This window comes from Anas platyrhynchos, chromosome 8 (assembly GCF_047663525.1).
Source record: "Anas platyrhynchos isolate ZD024472 breed Pekin duck chromosome 8, IASCAAS_PekinDuck_T2T, whole genome shotgun sequence".
In the NCBI taxonomy this organism is placed as follows: domain Eukaryota; kingdom Metazoa; phylum Chordata; class Aves; order Anseriformes; family Anatidae; genus Anas; species Anas platyrhynchos.
In genome coordinates this window covers 21,490,822-21,509,610 of record NC_092594.1, presented here as the reverse complement: position 1 = coordinate 21,509,610, position 18,789 = coordinate 21,490,822, and the positions used below count along the sequence as shown (strand labels likewise).

Below are 18,789 nucleotides of genomic sequence, written 5' to 3'. Positions count from 1 at the left end.
AAAAAATATATATCATATTCAAGATGAGCAGCACAATACATTCTGCCTCTCCTTGTGTTGCTGTATTACTTTTACTGATCTCTGATGATTGACAGGAGAGCTGAGCCGCAGCCTGCTATTTCAGAACAACTTACCAAGACAGCAGTGGAGAAAGGCAAAAATTTTTGCCTTTCAAACAGCAGATTTTGTACTCTAGGAGGCTTTACCATATGCATTTTTCCATAGAAAGGTCCATGCAAAAATACATTTTTCAATTCCATGTATTCCCCTGAGAATGCTTATTCTTTTAATGCTATACAGCTGGACATCTGGAATATTGTTACGGACAGTAATAAACGCAATTTTAAACCATAATAGATTCTATGTATTGCGATCTTATAGGATTGATAACAGTTATATTGTTCTTTAGAGAGGAATAACAAAACAAATGGAGGCCTTATAACAAGGGAAGGATTTTCTTTTCTTCCTTCTTTTAGGATGGCAGAGGAGTCACCAAGCAGGGACAGTTGTTCAGCTGCCCAGAGGAAAAAATCACAGCTATTCCAAACAACATACCCAGCTCAAAATTAATACACAAATTAATACCACAGAATCACAGAACTGTCTAGGTTGGAAGAGACCTCAAGATCATCGAGTCCAACCTCTGACCTAACACTAACAAGTCCTCCACTAAACCATATTGCTAAGTTCAACATCTAAATGTATTTTAAAGACCTCCAGGGATGGTGACTCCACCACTATCCCGGGCAGCCTGTTCCAATGCCTCACAACCCTCTCAGTAAAGAAGTTCTTCCTAATATCCAACCTAAAACACCCCTGGCATGACTTTAGCCCATTCCCCCTTGTCCTGTCACCAGGCACATAGAACAACCCCCACCTCTCTACAGCCTCCTTAATGTACTTAGAAAGAGCGATAAGGTCTCCCCTGAGCCTTCTCTTCTCCAGGCTGGACAATCCCAGCTCCCTCAGCTGCTCCTCGTAAGACTTGTTCTCCAGACCTCTCACCAGCTTCATCGCCCTTCTTTGGACTTTCAAGCACCTCAATGTCCTTCTTGTAGCGAGGGGCCCAAAACTGAACACAGTACTCAAGGTGCAGCCTCACCAGAACCGAGTACAGGGGGACAATCACTTCCCTAGACCTGCTGGCCACACTGCTTCTTATGCAAGCCAGGATGCTGCTGGCCTTCTTGGCCACCTGAGCACACTGCTGGCTCATATTCAGCTGACTATCCACCATTACTCCCAGGTCCTTCTCTGCCTGGCAGCTTTCCAACCACTCACCTCCCAGTCTGTAGCTCTGCTTGGGGTTATTGCACCCCAGGTGCAGGACCCGGCACTTGGCCTTGTTGAACTTCATACAGTTGACCTCAGCCCATCGGTGCAGCCTATCCAGATCCTCCTGCAGAGCCTTCCCACCCTTGAGCAGATCAACACATGTACCTAACTTAGTGTCATCTGTGAACTTATTGAGGGTGCACTCGATCCCCTCATCCAAATCATCAACAAAGATATTAAAGAGGACCGGCCCCAGTACCGAGCCCTGGGGGACGCCACTAGTGACCAGCCTCCAGGTGGATTTGGCTCCATTCACCACGACTCTTTGGGCCCGGCTATCCAGCCAGTTTTTAACCCAACGAAGCATATGCCAGTCCAAGCCACGAGCAGACAGTTTCTTGAGGGAATCCCACAATGCTGTGGGAAACAGTGTCAAAAGCCTTACTGAAGTCAAGGTAGACCACATCCACAGCCTTTCCCTCATCCACCAAGCACGTCACTTTGTCATAGAAGAAGATCAGGTTCGTCAAGCAGGACTTGCCTTTCATAAACCCTTGCTGACTGGGCCTGATCACCTGGTTGCCCTGTAAGTGCCACGTGATGACACTCAAGATAATCTGCTCCATGAGTTTCCCTGGCACTGAGGTCAAACTGACAGGCCTACAGTTTCACAGGTCTGCCCTCCGGCCCTTCTTGTAGATGGGTGTCACATTTGCTAGCCGCCAGTCAACTGGGACCTCCCCCGATAGCCAGGACTGTTGATAAATGAAGGTACATGGCTTGGCCAGCTCCTCCGCCAGTTCTCTCAGTATCCTCGAGTGGATCCCATCCGGCCCCATCAACTTGCATACATCGAAGTGCCGTAGCAGGTCACCAACCATTTCTTCATGGATAGTGATGGCCACTTACTGCTCCCCATTCCCTTCCACCTGTTCAGGGTACTGGGTATCCAGAGAGCAACTGGTTTTGCTTCTAAAGACTGAGGCAAAGAAGGCATTAAGCACCTCCACCTTTTTCTCATCTTCTGTAACTAAGTTCCCCCCTACATCCAGTAAAGGCTGGAGATTCTCCCTAGTGCTCTGTTTTGCATTAATGTATTTGTAAAAAACATTTTTTGTTGTCTTTGACAGCAGTTGCCAGATTGAGCTCCAGATGAGCTTTGGCCTTTCTAACTTTGTCCCTGCACTGTCTCACAACATCCTTATAGTCTTCCCAAGTGGCCCGCCCTCTTTTCCAAAGATTGTAAACCCTCTTTTTCCTCCTAAGTTCAAGCCACAACTCTTTGTTCAGCCAGGCTGGTCTTCTTCCCTGCTGGCTCATCTTTGGGCACGTGGGGACAGACTGCTCCTGCGCCATTAAGATTTCCTTCTTGAGGAGCGCCCAGCCTTCCTGGACTCCTCTGCCCTTCAGAACCACCTCTCAAGGGACTCTACCAACCAGCGTCTTGAACAGTTCGAAGTCGGCCCTCCGGAAGTCCAATACAGCAGTTTTACTGGCCCCCTTCCTGGCTTCTCCAAGAATGGAGAACTCTACCACTTCATGGTCACTCTGCCCAAGACAGTTTCCAACCACCGTATCTCCCACCAGTCCTTCTCTGTGAAGAGAAGGTCTAGCGGAGCACCTCCCCTGGTAGGCTCACTAACCAGCTGCGCCAGGAAGCTATCTTCCACACTCTCCAGAAACTTCCTAGACTGCTTTCTCTGGGCTGTGTTGTACTCTCTGCCTACGCCTCGTTCTCGCCTCGTTCACCTCCCTCGCGAGGGTTGCCAGGTCCTGGCGGCTCCCTGGAGTGGGCTCGGTGTCGAAAAAATTAGCCCTGCCTGTCCGATGCCCCGCTGCGCTGCAGAACGCGTCTGCCCTGGAGCCGATCGCCTCCAAACACCAAAATTGTTCTTAACAAATGAAGAGCTTCTGTAAAGCAGCAAAGACCTGACCTGCAGCTCACACAACAGCTGAAGCTTGATCTTTCACAAAATTTGAGGCTCCATATTCTTATTTCAAAACTATTGATTTTCATGATGCTGCGTCAATGTGAAGTTTCCTTAACAACCTAAAGAAGGAGAAGGAGTAACTTGAAGTAGTATTTCATTTACAAGGAAGATTATATCACTGTAATGTGCTCTGCCATATATGCGAGTTCCCTATAGTATAAACATCTCTGTCACTGCCCTACTGCTATTGGCAAATAAAATTATTTCAAGTATTACACCCGTTCTCATTTAAGCTGCGAAGTGTCTATGTTAATAACAAGTCACTACACTGAATACCGCACTCTTCTGAAAATGTGGCTGTAAATATTATGTTGGCAGCTGCTGGGTGATGAGCTGCTTTTTGAGGAATTTAATAGAAACTAAAATCTGTTGAAACTAGAAACTGTTCCTGGGTGCTGAAGAGATTTACAAATCCTTATGCTACTAGGTTGTGCAACTCAGTCCCAGCCACCATCTCCTCCTCGTCAACCAGCAGTGCAAGAGGATGGGAATGGGGTCTGTAATCAGACCATAACAGCTCCTCCCTACCACTTTGCCATTCACTAACAAGCTTTCAGAATAGTTCCACCTTGTCTGCTGAGGAGCTCAGCTCAGCTGGAAGGCTGTGACCAGCTGGAACCTGCTGTGTCTGGCATGGGGCACACCCTGATCTCTTCTTTTAGAAGCCCCCCTGCAATCTCCCATGACAATATCTTGCCATCAATGCCAGTACACATCTGAGGGCTCTGGAAGTAATGCATGACAGAAGAGAGAAAATTTAAAAATTGTTTTTGTTTTTGAAAAATGGTTTTTGAAAGCCAGTGTGGTGGGTTTACATGTTAAGGGAAAAGGATTAGAGGTTTTGAAGGGACCTGATAAGACTAGCCAATTTACTACTACTACAGAGAAGAGACGTACATTTTTGCAATATAACACTTAAATATGACAACAAATCATTGATTTCTTTTCTCCTCCAAACTTAAGCCCAAAAGACCAAGACCTTTGGGCAATAGCTGCTGCTTGCATTATCACAATATACCAAAATACTTAGAAGGTTTAATATTAAATCATTTTCCTCCCTGGAGCACTGCTGCTGATAGCCACCACCACCTCCCATCCAGCTGCTTCCTCTCTCAGTATCTCCAGTGTTTGAAATCCCATTTCCATCCCAGTTACAGTACTGGAGGGAGGAAAGAAAAGGTTTTTAAAATGAAGTGCAATTTCTCCCATTGTTTCTGCAAAACCCAGGTTTGTTGATCTTTAGATACACTGCAAGGAAAAACTGTTCATAAGGACTTCTACTTGGATCACAAGATTTGTAAACCCTTTTAGGATGGAATCTGATTCTTTCTCTTGGGTACTTAATCAGCATGGCAGCTACTTATATAACCTAAATTCAGAAAAAGTTTAATCTTATTTCTTCATGTTTAGAGCTCCATTCACATATCCTGTAACTATGCATTAGAAAATACAAAGTTTCCTGCACAATTTCAGAATAAGATGCCTGAATAAATAGCAGATCAGCTGAAGATTAAGCAAATATTAGATTTGAAACAACAGCTAAATATATTATTATTATTTTCTTTTTCCTGAAATCTAATCAAATAATAGACAACTGATATTTATTTTAAGAAACCAAAAGTACAATAATTGATTATACTAACATACACACTCTCTCTAGTCAGTTGCCTCCAAAGTAAAATATTACCAGGCTTTCTCTTTTAATTAAAAACTTTATTCCTTTGCCATTAAGTTGCAAAGAAATTTATATAGCATGATTATAGAATTCATTTCTGAATGTCTGCTGTTCTTTAAGCACTGGCTTTGCATAATGAAAAAAAATAATAAACCAACTGAAGGCATGCTAGCATTCCATTCAATCTCAGCTTAAAATTTTGCCTTTACTTGGTAAAACCACTTGAACCTTTATACTTTGGACATAGCTCTCTTACACCCGAGACAGTACAGAGGTGGTACTGTTCATTCCCAGCTTGACCCTTAAAAGTGTATTAAAAGAATATATGGCATCTGTGTAGCTACAGACATGCACATCCATACAGATGTCTTGCAGACATCAAATGAACTGTAGTGGGTCTGTTCTTCCCCGGACATCGTGGACCCTTTCCTATTCCTGAGGTCAGGCTTGCTTACCATACCGGGGTGAGTCTAGCCATGAAGACAGCTGGAATACAGCCAAAATAGCCTCCTCTTCAAAGATTTCCACATAAGGCATTGGATTACCCAAAGTGGAGGTCAGAAAACTCACAGATTTCAGAAGAAAGTCCCAGTGAAATTAAGGTTTCTGCCATTTAAAGTTATTACTTCTTTTGGATAAATATGTTTTCTTGCTATGCAACCCACGGGAAGCTATAGGTGTAGTTGGCATATGACAAGGAAAACTTTTTGACCTTTTTTTTTTTTTTATTATTTTTTCTTCTCCTTCATTGAAAAGAGCAATTCAGGAGACCTGTGGATTTGTATCAAACTCAGAGGAGAATATCTACTGAATCAAAAAAGTAAAGCATCTCTGAAATGCTCTAACCATTTCTTTCATATCAAAAGGGAACTGTTTTGACCATTTGAAAGAACTACTCTTCTAGTTCTTGCTACATAAGCTGTAGCCATAATCATCCCTTTCGCAAAGGGAAGAAGGAGAATGATGACCACCTCGTATTAAAAAATAGCTTAAGTAGTCATCTGGGAGGCAGAAGACAAAATATTGAGAGTCCTAAGGCCTAAGTGCAAAAATTAGATATTAGACTGTGCTTACCAGTAAACCCATAAAATTCTTAAGAATACATATTTCCATCTTTTAAGTCCTCTCTACTGAAGCTTATGTGTAGGGACAAGCAAGCATCCCCTGGAATATTTGAACAGTAAAGGCAATTGCTTGCCTGAGAGTGGGCTCAGACAAGTTTAAGCAACAGAGGTAAAAGTAATTTCTATTTTTAGCCTGAAGAAAAGGAGTACAATAATTTAAATATAGTAAGTTACATAGCTCAAAATGCAATCCAATAAAATATTTCAAAATATCAGCACTTTTGACTACATGTAATGAAAACTAGCATAGGTTAACAGTGCATCTTGTAATTAGTTAGTAGGTTCAGGTGAACTCTAAAAATAACTCAGGCACAGTGTTTGCAAATGTACCAGCTTCTCTGAGAATGAAAGGAATCTACAGCTAAAGGTACCTGTTTCCACTGAAACATGCTGGAATATATGTGCACATGCTGTGCATATATGTGAGTATGAGTGTACAAGTATAAGCCTGTGTATATTTGACAGATTATTATTATTTTTTACTTAAAAAAATGAATTAGGTTTTGCCCTGAAGTCATATTATAAATAGTCTTTCTAAGTGTAGCTCCAATTACACAGGGACATCTTAGTAATAAACCACCTGTTACAAGAATGCCATTCTATTGATCAGGTTTGGACTTGTAGTGACTTTCTTTTCTTCCAGGATGGACAGCAGAAAATTATTTGAAATACTCAGAGAATCTTTCATGAGACAATAACCAAGAAGAAATCATTCATTTCCTCTCATTGCCAAGTTTAAATCAGAACCTTTAATTTTACTTTAACATAGTTTGCATGTATTAGTAATATCATTAATGTTATGACTGACAGATAGACATTAGTTTAATGGAGAGTTCGGGGTTCTTAAATCAAGACAGGCTTTTGGGTTTTCATGATTAATAGAGCAATACCCAAGCCACATATGCTGTAAATGAAAAGAAAGATGGATAATAAGTTCATGCATCCATTGAAGGAATTTTAAAATATACGGTGGGCTACATTACAATGATAGCACATTACACTGGAATTATTGCATGATATTTTGTCTGTCATGGTCAAAGTTAAAAGAAAAAGTGCAGAGACTAAGCATGGATATTCACAAGTAAGACTGCAATACATTTAATTAGATGTAGGATGAATGGGGGAAAAAAAGGAAAAAATGGAGAAAATTCCAGTTTGTATGGGTTGTTTTAAGTCAAAAGTTGTTTTAAGAAAAAAAAGTACAATAACCAAAGATTTGGGTAGGAATTCCCTAAATTCTGTAATCAAATATCTCTGTATAAACCTCATACCATTTATTTTATTTTAAATTTAATTTATTTTTATTTTATTTCATTTCATATTATTTCATTTTATTACTTATCTGTTGAAATACAGTACATCATTTCTGATCTTTACAAGTCTCATAATTATTATGTAATACATGACAAGATATTCTTAAATTTCTTAAACTTATGACTTAAGAAAAGAATAACAGCATTGTGATTTTTATCTGAATAGGGCAAAGGTTTACAGGAAAGTAAAGTAGTCATATCATTGCAAGCTAAAGCAAGTAACACCAAGAAAAGCACTGATGTATGCATAAGTGTTTTATTTTTGAGATAAGATTGAATTAAAGACAGAAGATATATTTAAAATTTCTAAATGCTTGGCATGAACACAGCGATAGTGCTGATAAGAGAGAGTGCCTCCTCCCTATCATACGTGTGTACATACATATCAGACAAAGGGTAGACAGGGAGGAGTACATCTCATTACTGTATTTGTATGTGTGCTGCTATATTTTGAGAACATTAAGAAATAAGCAAATAAAAACACTAGTAGGAATAAAAGAAAATGGCATATTGTTATAACTAGAAAATAAATACTGCATACCACAAAATTGAGGTCATTTTTACCCAAATATTATTCATATTTTCAGGAAATAACAAGTACATTTCAAACTTAGATCTTTGCAACACACATAGAGAACAATTACTCTTTGTTCTAAGCTAGCAAAGTGTATAAACTAATTTGCTGCATCAATGCCTGTAATTAATGTTTCCTAACTTATCTTAGATCATATATACTACACTACACCTGTCATTTTCCCAGGTCATTGGTAATACATTACTGCAGTGCTGCTAGGAATTCATTCACATGATATATTTTATTTCTGTAAAGTGAAGATTACTACTCATGCTGTCTTAGAACCTCTTTCCTTACAGTATGCCAGCATCACCAAAAACATACATTCTTCAACATCTGCATGGATTTGATAAAGAATTAAGCAAATTACAGTGGAAAAGGAAGAAATAGCTTCAGAAGAAAAACTCTTGTGTTATTTTCCTCTGCACGCAATATTCTTGAAAATATTCATTTTTCAAATGCACCATGACACAGAAGCTGAACAACTAAGAAGAATATCAGAGGCTGCTTATAATTACCTACATGTTGGAGCAAGTGCAAACATCCAGTTGCACTATGATCAATGCCAGACCGTAGTCAAGAATGTTAATTAGAATCTCATCTTCTTCTGGCTCCAGTAAAAAGCTTTAAAACTTCAATGTGAATTGGAATCATGTGCACTGAATCAAAAATAAGATCATATTAAGGTCTATCCCAGCTAGTTTTATTAAACCATTCTTAGCCAAAAAAGGGATCCGGGGATATTGGTTGATAGCCAATTGAATGTGAGCCAGTGGTGTGCCCAGGTGGCCAAAAAGGCCAACAGAATCCTGGCTTGGATCAAAAGTGGTGTAGCCAGCAGTACCAGGGAAGTGGTTGCCCCTCTGTACTGGGCTCTGGTGAGGCTGCACCTCAAGTACTGTGTTCAGTTTTGGGCTCCTCACTACGAAAAGGACGTGGAGGTGCTGAAGTGTGTCCAGAGAAGGGCAATGGAGCTGGTGAAGAGTCTGGAGAAGCAGTCCTATGAGGAGCGTCTGAGGGAGCTGGGGTTGTTTAGTCTGGGGAAGAGGAGGCAGGGGAGACCTCTTCACTCTCCACAATCACCCCAAAGGAGGTTGTATTGTGGTGGGAATCAGTCTCTTCTCCCAAGTACCAAGTGCTTGAAATAGAGGAAATGAGCTTTAGTTGTGCCAAGGGAGATTTAAGTGTCACCTTATACTTCTACACAATACTTCAACTATTTATAAACTTGTATTTTCCAGCTTATTACAAGCATTACATAAAACTTCACTAACTCCAACATGAGGAGGTGAAATTTGATGACACTTAGGCATAAAAAAATCTAATCTGACCTGAGAAAAATATTAGTTTTGCTTATGAAAAGGAAATAGTGCAAAGTAGTTTTTTTGAGATGCAACACTGTGTGTAAAGAAATGTTTCAAACTTAATAATTCAGGAATTTTTATTTTTTATTTTTTAAGAATTCTCCTTAATAGCATCAAGTTGGTTAGAAAACAAAAATAAAAATGGAACAAACAACTAAATGAAATTATTAATGCAGGCTTTTATCATAAAAAAAAAAAAATGGCATGAGAAGGTAAGGAAAACTTAAAGACAAGCCAATTATTTTTTGATTACACTAATTGCAAGAAAAGTAATGTTGTTGATGGCATTACAATAAGAATGGACAAGGAAACACCACGAGTTGTCAGTCTCAGGTTCAATTTCTAGTTCCTTCATTTGATGAATTTAGTTCACAAATGATGAAATTAATACCTTGGTGAGTTTTTCATGTAATATGTGAAAGACCATTTTGGTATACCCTGTGAATTTCTGAACTTCTGCCTACATCATATGGCAATCTCAGTTGTCTGAGTATCATGGTGATAAAGTGACAATGAAACTACTAAGCTTGCCTGACCTAAATTAGATAGTGATTCAAATGAGATGCGGCAACAGGTCATTTTTGGCAAAAAGTCAGTTCTGGTAGTTATTCCAAAGGAAATAAAGGAAATTTCTGATTTAAAGCTCATCTGTTACCATCTGCAGTCCTTTCCACCAAACACATAGCTTTCCCGATCATTCTGTCACCCTCTATCTGTTGTCTCAACAAAGTTAACCACCTGCATTGATCTGCGTATCTTCAGTACTTTTTTAATGGAACTAAAAAGATTAGTATGCCACTGCATAAACAGGAAACAAAACAAAACAAAATAAAACTCTTTTTTTTTTTTTTTTAATAAGCTTTTGAAATAATAATGAAAAAGAAGAAAAGAAAAAAGAATCCAACCCACTGCTAAGACTTCTGGCAGAGAGGGGAGAATTCATTGACAACTGCAATAAGGCAGTTATTGGATAACTTACCTTCAGGGAAACTGGTTTTGTAACTTCTAATTGGAGATTTAGTTAAGATCTGAATCAGGAGGGTTTATATTCCTACTGTATATTATATTTTAATTGCTTTTTTACAGTCTGGCTGAACATGCCACAAGGTACAGACTTGTAATTCAAAGATATTATACATTTTCTTTTGGGAAATGTCAAGAGTCAACAGCAGAGGGAAGCAGAGGGACTGCAGTTCTCCGATGGAATTGCCTCCATCCAGGCAGGTTTCTCTGGGAATTAAGTTCATTGCTTCCTTTACCAGTTTTAAACTTGTCCCTCTGCTATTACATATTTGAAGGTGCATTTTTGCTTCTTTCCTGTTCATTTTTTCACATTTGTTCTACGTGATCAGCTGAGATAGAGAGCCTTAAGAACTGTTAAGTGCAAAAATATACCTGGAGTTTCATACAAATGAGAATCAGGCTCCACATTTTAATGACTGATGCCTGTGAACTTACTGCTTGCTCATTAGCAGAAATGTGCATCAGGTTATTGAAGTGGTTTGAATAATGACAGCAAATTAGCTTCAGGGGGTTTTGATCTGCATTTCTTAATGTTTTAGTTACTCTTTGTGGAATCTGCTATGATACAGTAGTGATAATACCAATTGGGTTTTTCAGGTTTCTGTAAAACCTATAGCTTTTTATAGTGAATCACAAGTTCTTACTGCAACTACCATGAATACCCTTAATACTTTCATAGATTGTCATTAAACAAACAAACAAACAAACAAAACTGCATAAAGTTATTCTCTAATTGTTAGACAAAAAAAAAAAAAAAAAAAAAAAAAAAAAGCTTCCTGGAAACATTACAATAAAATACTGAGATTACTTTTAATACTGGAACGTTTCTTTGTGAGGTCACAGTTTTGAAGGATAACCTGTTTTACAACAAGATGCATTGCAGAGAGAGGGAGCATGTAATAGTGTTAAAGCTATACAACCTGGAATGCTTTATAAGGGAGTCTAGTGTGTCTCAGCAAAAATTCATTCCAGAAGAATTCAATCAATTCTTGGGAGAACTTTCTGATGTGAAAAAATAATTGAGTGCTTGACATCTAACTTTATAGGTCAAGCACTGAAAAGGCAATATCTCAGCAATAAATTGGGATGAAATTGTAGAATTTTAGTTGTGAGGTAAGTTTGTGTTTCTGTGGAACAGATGGTTTGGATGATGTAGGTTTCAGAGAGTGCTTTCCATTAGGACAATACCAAATCAAATGCAATGCTTTTATGTTTTTTCTCCCAACTTTCTAGACTTTAGATTAACCATTTTATATCAAACTGAGGATTCCAGAAGCTATCTGACCTAGAGTTTAACTAGGACATGCCTGCTTTTGAATTAGCAGTCTTGGTCCACAACTTTGTCTGCTTCTTCCACAGGTTAAAAATTGGTCTAATAAGAGATTATATCTTTCTCGCAGTATGAACTTATCTTTTATACGTAAATATGACGTGACTATATCAAATACACTAATTTAATTACAAATGTTATCTACCTTCTAATGTTGCTGACCTCTATTGATAGTTTTTTTAAAAAGAATCTTAATAGGTATTTTACAGAGTTACTCTGGTGAGCTTTTAAATAAGCAATGATCTAATGCCACCACAAGACATGTGGCAATGTTTTATTTTGGTTTATTCCTTTTTAGGAAAAGGAAGAAATAAAAGATTATGTAATTTTTACTCATAAACTTAAATGGGTGCTGACACTACCTATTTATAATTCTGGAGAGGAAAAAAAAAAAAGGAAAAAAAAAAAAAAAAGGATGGAGGTAGTCATAACTCCATAGCTCCAAACAAGACCTTGCATTTGTTCTGCTCAAAGTTTGCATCAGCAGTATAAAGAAAGAAGAGGTTATAAGCCACAGCTGTGTTTAAGAAGTGTCTGCAAAACCTTGTTTTTAAGGTTAAAAAGCCAATTTGCACTCTAGATCCTTGGAAATTGTCATGTTTGGGAACATCAACAACCAGCAGCAAACCAGTTTTCTTTGTCCGGTCTTCTGCACAACCAAACGGTAGAATATAGCTAGGATACATTTATAGTAATGAAGTGTCATGAATCAGCCTCTTATAGGTAGTTCCTATTCTGCAGAAGCCTAGAAGGAAGAAAAATGTGTTTGCGTCTCTCCTTTTACAATAGAGCCATTCACTCATATTTGACACTGCTATTAGCTAGCAACAAAAACGATAGGATGTAATTGTTAGTACTTGCCTATATACAAAAAATCTGAAAGTGAAGAATAACAGAAGTCACTTGAAATCAAGACACCAGCCTCGATGATGAATGCAGATGATCCTCACATTGTATATTAGCTATTTTGACAAATACACTGAAAGGCCATTGTCCCACAGATCATGAAAACCTCTAAAAAAATGCATCTAGGATATGAAGAATATTTAATTAATGGGAATTTTTCACAGGTCCTGAAAGGTGATCTTTTGCTTTTAAGAAAAACAGTGCTTCTCAATCATTTTTGGGTATAACGTTGCTCTTTTCTTTGAACCCTCAAGATGACGCAACATAAGTGGTCTGAACGTTTCATATTGCAAGCTTGTAGCTTTGATGTTGTAGTGAATGTGAGATAGTAATTTCACCTGAGATTTTGCCTATTATTGTTTTGCACTGTGCTTATAATGAACAGTTGTCATTGATCCTTACACAAGTCAAAATGTGATTTTTGACTAGACAGCCATCACACTATCATGTTTTTTTTTTTTCTTTTTTTTTTTTTTTTTCTATTCCACTGCTTAAAACAATTAGTTTGGCTTTTCTTGAAGAACAATTTGAAATCAATGAAAAAGACCATATGTTTCATTTTCTTAACTCTAAGCAGGGGAGGCAGTTTTTTCTCCTTTGAGATTAGACTGACATTCCAAGTTCACACTTGGGACTTTATTCACTGGCAACTCTCACTGCAAAAACAACCGTACTTTTTAATAGAAAAACGTGGAAAGTCTTGTTTTTAGGGGCCCTCAATTATTTTCCATGACATTCCAAGAATCTTGTTATTCAGCTTACAAAGCTTGTTGTCTATCAGTCCAAACACTGGATCTAATTTTCCCATTACATTTATCTATTAAGTGAACAAAATCTATCCATCGTAAAGTGTAAGAGCTGAAAACAGATCATTGGTACTTAGGATAACAGCGATAATCCAATAAGAACATAAGAAGATGGGGAAAATACACTATATCAGTGCAGAATTTCAGATTTACTGAATATGTACTGCATGTCTATAAACAACACTAGATTGTGGATGGCTACAGAAAATTTATCACAACATCAGGGTTTTTGCAGCACATAAATATTCACCACTGGGAAAAGCAATTTAGCATCTAATCAGACATATCTGACTATTTATTACACTATGATTCTACTGCTCTTAACACTGTATCATGCTACTAATTTAACATTAATGTGATGCTACATGAACTTGTTCTAAAAAGCAACTCTTTCCATGTATAAAAGTAATATCAAAATATGAAATCTTGGTTCCAGCAGTGAAATAGTTTTTCAAAAGGAGACACGAATACCCACTTTTTCATTTCCTCTTCAGTAACTGATAGCTACAGCCTCTGATATCTCCAATCACAGAAAATTAAAGAGCCACAACAGCCCATAAAATAGAGTCTGTAAGGTGTATTTCAATCTCTAGTCCCCAGGGTATTGGGAACTAGTTCTTGGTGTCCAGAGTCAGGAACTAAGAAAAAAACAACATGCTGTTACATTTAAATTCAGAATAAAATAAAATAAAATCAAATAAAACAAAACAAAACTACAAGGCTGGTAATTTTTAGAATCCTAATTACTAAAGAATATAATGGTAGCTACAATATTATTTGCATGCCCAGAGTTTTTTGGAGATCAGGGTTGCTGGGGGCTTTTTTTTTTTTTTTTTTTTTTTTTTTTTGTTAAAGAAATCCATGCTGCACAGAAGAGTCCTCCAAAGATTCAAACTTACAGACAGTTTCTGCTGCAAGTACTTCCAGCAATTGTTGGCATCTTTTAATACTGTCTGGATAGAATTTATTAACATATATAGCCAGAGCTCTGTCCTCTATTGAAAGGCGATATAACACATATTCCTTGACAGATTAAAGCAAGATGTACCATAAATTGTGCAGATTGAGTCCTCTTACATGGCTTACCCTAATCATAGCTCTGCCATTTGCTTCTCATGACAGGATAAAAATAAAAGTCTCATAAAACTAAAATAAAATAGACAGTCTGCCATTCCTCCCTTAGAAAACATTTGTCAGAATCTCTTCAAAAATAATTGGGAAGAAAATGTGCTGAATTCTACAATCTATTGAGTCATTTTTAAAGCTTTCACAGGCATGTTAAAAGGCAGTATTCTTTATGATCAGCTAGCTTGGGAAAGCATGCATTTTACATTGTCAAAAGCTTTTCGTAGTTTGCTTCTTCTCCCCCTTAAGAACAAGTTTCCCTTGAGTTTAAACTTAAATATTTATCCAGTGAGCAAGAAACAGTGCAACATTTAGGTTCACTTACTGTACCACAGTCTTCAGTGATCTAAACCATGCTTTTCCCCATACGTTTCTCCTATAGCTTCATGATTTACATTTTTCCCTTTATTGTCTGCTTTTAAATATTTGCTGTTTAAATGAAAGCAGTGAGGAAGCCTTCTTTTGCTGTGTATGAAAAAATTCAGCTCATGGTACATTCTTGTATGTCTTCTTCAAATATAACTGCTAAGAAATGCTTCATTTCAGAAAACTGAACTCTTCTAGTGCAGCAGACTCACGTTGGCATCTTCAGCAATGGCAGTTATTTCCCTTCTTGGTAAGAGAACAGAAATTGAAATGGAATTTAAATTAGGATTCATCTTTGTGCAGCAAGGCCAGGAAGCAGTGACAGAGCAATTCCTGATGTGAACATCCCTGTATTGTACATATACCTACCAACACAATAGGTGTCTTGGTAGAGGACAAAAAGCATAATATGATCTATGGTTCCTTAAAAAAATGGACTGTGACACCTAGTTAATGACACATAGGACACACAGCTTCAGAAGCAGGCAAGCTCTCTCTCTATAAAGTAATACCTACTATGGTTTTGACACAGAAAGGACCAAATTAAATACCTTTGTTAAAAATGAATTAAATAAAGAGGAACCTTTGAACAGCAAAGAGTGGCTAACTCCTTGAAAGTTCATGACTGGTTGCCCAAATTCAGGATTGCAGGTTATTTATGTGTAATCTGTACTCAGTTCTTCTGTTTTCAGAAAGACTTGAACTTAGAAGCTTTTTATAATCTTTTATAGTCAGGAAGATATAGTTTTGTTAACTGCATAGTGTTTATTTAAAAAAATAATTTACAGAAACTGTTCCCATCATTTCTGTACTTCTTCATTTGATTTTTCTTTCCTATCAAGCTTATCCCTGTGTTCAAATATCTCTACCAGCAACACTCCTTATACCGAAATATTGTGACATTTCATTTTGCAGTTAGGCCATGCCAGAAAAAAAATAAAATAAAATAAAATAAAATAAAAAATAATAAAAACAAACAAACAAACAAACAAACAAACAACACCACATACAAGGAAAATGGAAATGGTTGATGCAAATCAAGATCCAGGATAGTTAACACACTGAAATTATACAAAATCAGCAAAAATAATTGAACCAGAGTATAATAAAGCCAGTCTCAATAGTGCTTGGCTTCACTTCTATTTGTCATATCCAATCGGACTAATATCTCAGTCAATAGCTACAGGCAAGTCAGGTAGTTTAAAATGTTTATCAGTTGTGAGATTAAAAAAGACTCTCTGCCTGACATGCAAAAAAATGTGCTGACATACAGTAGATTCAGATTATAAATACACAGGCGCCAGTCAGGCATTACAAACTATGCATATTGTCCAAGATCGAAAAAACATATGTATTGGATTTGTGTGGCAAAGTGTTAGTTGTGGGTGAGCTGCAGGGTTGGCCTCTGTGGACAGAGCCCAGCAGCTGCCCCAGGTCAGATCAGAGCCAGCTCCAGCCAGCTCCAAAGGAGATCCACTAATGGCCAGAGCTGACACAGTGAGTTTGGGCCTCTGAGAGAGCAGAATTAAGTAACTGGGAAACAAACAAACAAACAAAACTGCTGGGCAGCAGCAGCTGGGAGAGAGAGGAGAGGAGTGAGAACCAGCCCTGCAGCCCCCAAGGTCAGTGCAGCAGGAATGGCAGGAGGTGCTCCAGGCACACAACAGCAGTTCCCCTGTGGCCTGTGGACAGGCCCCTGGTGGAGCAGGCTGTCCCCCTGAATGGGTCCCACATGGAGCAGATCTCCATGGTGCAGCCCATGGAGGAGCCCCCAGTGGAGCAGGTGGATGTGGCCTGGAGATGTGTGGTGGATGTGGCTGCGGCCCATGGAGAGCCCATGCAGGAGAAGGCCTGGATTGGAGCTGCAGCCGTGGAGAGGAGTCCACGCAGGAACAGGGGGTTTGAGGGGAGCTGCCACCTGTGGGGGACCCGTGCTGGAGCAGTTTGCTCCTGACTGATGGACCATGTGGTACGGAGCCATTTGGGAGCAGTTCTTGGGAGCAGTTCTTGAATGCTGCTGCCTGTGAAAAGCCCACACAGGATCACTTCGGGAAGGACACTGGAGAAGGGGAAGAGAGTGAGGAAAAAAGAGCAGCAGAGACAAAGCATTATGGACTGGCCACAACACCCAGTTATGGGGGAGGACATAAAAGAGTGTGGATGGGGGGAAGGTGTTTTTACTTTGCTTTAGTTCTCACTGCTCTCAACTGTTCTTAATAGGCAATAAGGTACATTAATTGCTCCATGCTGAATTTGTTTTACCTATGGCAGTTATTGGTGAGTGATCTCCATCTCCTTATCTCAATACATAATCTTCTAATCATCTTTTCTCTTCTTGCACTTTTGAGGAGGGAGAATGATGGAGCATCGTGGTGATCCTCAGCTGCCCATTGTTTGTAATACCACCACACCAGGAAGGATTGGTACTGGTAGGTGCTTAACATCTGTTACAGAAGACTAAGTCTTCCCTTTACTGGAACAACAACTGAAGGACTTTATCTTTTTGCTTTTAACACACTTGAAAAAACAGATTCTTTCAACCCATATTATTCCTCTTTTACGTGACTACCAGAGTTACAGCATCATAAAACTGGTTTTCCACTCCATGTACTCTATCTACTCTGAGTGCCTGGCATCTACTTATAGATTAGGGAGCCCATTCAGCTATGCACATATTACATTTTAATTTCTAGTTCTTTGAGGAATCATGTGCCTGAGACAGAAAAGATGAACAAAACATATGTTTATTTATGTATTAAAAATATTTATAGTCCATGTCCATTGTAGCATATTACCGTATCTCAGATTTTGTACCTTAAGAATATGCATTGCAAAGCATGTGTATGATTAGTCCTTTCATGTTGTCTCACTACATTTTTTTTTTTTTGAGGCAGAAACAGTTAGATTTCCGAATGAATTTCATTGCTGCAAGCACATCCTGAGTTACCTTACACTCAGAGTGGAATTCAATGTCCTTGGTCTTGGAAAGAAAACGTTGTGTGTCTCAAAATGGTCTTCACAAACCACACAGGGAAGCTGTCTCTGCTAACCAACAGGATAGGGAGTTCTGGACAATCTAGTTGGCATGGCTAAGAGCAGTCTTTCTTTCAGTTTTCAATGCAAAATGCGCTGCATCTTCAGTTCTGTAGAAGAAAAACTGAACAGAAAAAACACATTTTTGCATAGAAAATAAATTACTTGAGTGGCTATGGCAAAATCTGCAAAAGCATATATAGTGCAGAGACATAGTGCATGCATTTTCTCACAATAAAAACCAAGTGAAATCAACGGTTTTGAATGTGCTATAGCTTTAAAAATTATGTTTTCATATCATGTGTTGTTGTGAAATACATTGCTGAAAACCAAAATACATTTATAAATATTTATAAATTATAAATAATTGTGGAAAAGTTAAAAAAATAAAATTCTATTGCTGTCTATTACTTGATAATTGGAATATATACACGGCTATTCCTAAATCATACAGTTACTACCAAAAGCTGGGAGGGGGGATTAGTCCACACTCTTCCTGTTCTTATTCCCTTTGCTTACACCTCATCTCTGGTTTCCAGTAGAGTGATAGACCTAGCCCAGCTCTGAAACATCTATAGAGTTGAGGAGAATAGAAGGAAGGGATGGGACTGAGGAACAAAATAATTTTGAAACACAGGTGAATAAAAGAAAATTGGGTTGCAGGTTAAGTTCAAGTCAAAAGAAGTAAACAGTGATGTCAAGAAGACTGTGTACCTCCCATTGATCATAATGGTTTCCAGTTGTAAGGACAGGCCCAGGCATACTTGGCGAAAAAAAGGAAAAGCTTTCCCAGAAATAACAGACCTCTAGATTACTGAACAAAATATAAATGGAGACAAGTGATAAAAAAGAAGAGGTGAAGACAAGATATTAAAAATGAGACA

The 18,789-nt window shown here is 38.3% G+C and overlaps 1 long non-coding RNA gene across 1 annotated transcript in view; it reads right to left on the bottom strand.

Moving 5' to 3' along the window:
- Positions 1-17,533: 17,533 nt before the first annotated feature.
- The window catches only part of LOC119717671 (uncharacterized), a 41,607-nt gene continuing 40,351 nt past the window's right edge, over positions 17,534-18,789 (bottom strand). Inside the window, exon 3 of the long non-coding RNA XR_011811136.1 lies at positions 17,534-18,029. This is a non-coding gene — a long non-coding RNA (uncharacterized lncRNA). The remainder of the gene's footprint in view (positions 18,030-18,789) is intronic.